Source organism: Grammomys surdaster, unplaced genomic scaffold, assembly GCF_004785775.1.
Source record: "Grammomys surdaster isolate TR1022 unplaced genomic scaffold, NIH_TR_1.0 371, whole genome shotgun sequence".
Lineage (NCBI taxonomy): Eukaryota > Metazoa > Chordata > Mammalia > Rodentia > Muridae > Grammomys > Grammomys surdaster.
Genome location: NW_021604790.1, coordinates 4,848,787 through 4,850,640, shown reverse-complemented (window position 1 = coordinate 4,850,640; position 1,854 = coordinate 4,848,787). Strand labels below are relative to the sequence as shown.

The following is a 1,854-nucleotide window of genomic DNA, read 5'->3' as shown; positions in this document are numbered from 1 at the left end:
CTTCCCCACATATTAAGAAGATAAATAAATTTTAAAACTTTTTAAATGGTGTCAGATTATACTGAAGGAAAACACCAAACAGCATGCCTATGAACTAAAACTCTCGTGTATAGTTTCTTTTTCGAAGTTTTCAGATACATTATTATAGGTATGAAGGGCTAATACTTCAGGAGGAATTGAACTGAACTATTAAAGCAGTTTATATCTGTGTGTGGGCAGCCAGAGCATGCATATACAGGAATCTGCTTCTCCTGGCTCAACCGCCCATCTCACTGTAAGAACGCTGGGATTACAGATGTGAGCTCCTACACTCTCTCTTTTAAGGCTGGTTCTGGAACCCAGAACTCAGGTTGTCAGGCCTTTGTGGCAAACGCTTTAACCCACTGATTCACCTCCCTGGCCCATGTTGCAGTTTTTAATAGTCACATTCATGACACCCTGGGCAGTCATATGTTCTTCAAGCTTAGAATATGAACAACATTCATATTCTATTACTTAAAACAGAGCAGTATTGTTTCCTGTCCTTAAGCACCTTCACAGGATAGCAGCATCTTTTCACCACAGACTGAGTTTTGAACTTGTACTCTCAGTCGTAAGTGGGATTAATGAAGTTGCAAAGAAAGAAAGGTAAAACCATTTAAAATACAAGGTCTCAAAATATATTACTGTAGAATATTTCTCTTCTGAGAAAGCACAATATATGATTTTCCAAAAATCACCAATCTGAAGCAGGTCTTGAGAGCTACTTCAGTTATAGCCTGGAACTGGCAACTTGTGCCCTTCCTTCGCTTCGAAAAAAGTGTAAGGAAGAGTGATGAGATCGGCGTTCACCATTCTTGGATCTTCTGCAAATTCAGTATCTATGTAGAAAAACATTGGCATATCTACTTCTTCTTGTGGATTAAGCCTTTGTTCTTCAAAACAGAAGCACTGTATTTTATTGAAATATTGCCCAGCTTCAAACGGTGCAACATTATATGTAGAAATTCCAATTACTGGTTTGTCAGTAGGATTCTTAGCTTTATAAAATGCCAGTGCAGTCTCTCCTGGTACCACATATATCTCTGTTTGCTGAGGTCTGAAGTTCCACTGGAGACTGGCATGAACATCAGCATTGAAGGTGACCTTAATGATACGATCCTTCACAGGCACCATGGTTTCAATCTGGTCGGATGAGTGTCCCGCTACTGCTGATCCTCCAAGTCCAGTAGTCTGGCAGTAGAGCCGATAGAGCGGCAGCGCGGCGTAGGAGGCCCCCAGCATGCCTACGGCAGCCCAGCCGCAGCCACGTAAGTGAGCACCGTCTTGTCCGCCGCCGCCACTCGTCGTCCTGCGCGCGCTGGAAAGGGTTGCTGCTCCTCGCCCACCGCCGTGGCGGCTGCGCGGCGGGACCCCGGGCCCCGCTCGGGCGCTTCCATGTCCCGAGGCGTCTCAGTCCCCCGTTCGCGCCTCCGAGCCCATTCCACCCGGTCTAAGAACCCGCTCTGCGTTCACTACAGTCCGCCCAGACCACCCGGACAGGCTCCAGCTCCGGCCACACATAGCCAGGAACCTCCATCCCGGACACCAGAGCCCTCCCATAACCCTCTATTCCTTGCTTTCTGTGACTACAGATTACTATATCATACATAATAACATTTTTACTATATTGTGTTTTAACATATTTTTGTTATTCTTCAACTATTCATGTAGTTAAATCTATACAATTTTTAAATTTAGAGGCAATATTTTTTTCTTTTCCTAGTTTCTAGTTTCTTTCCTTTTTCCAACTTTTTCTTCTCTACATTTAGTAGTATTTAGTTTCCCTTTACTTTTTTCCTAACTGTTCATGCACACATACACACACACACACAC

At 44.0% G+C, this 1,854-nt stretch overlaps 1 pseudogene; it reads right to left on the bottom strand.

Annotated features, from left to right (window-relative positions):
- Positions 1-747: 747 nt before the first annotated feature.
- LOC114632196 lies at positions 748-1,581 on the bottom strand (annotated as a pseudogene).
- Between the last annotated feature and the right edge of the window lie 273 nt (positions 1,582-1,854).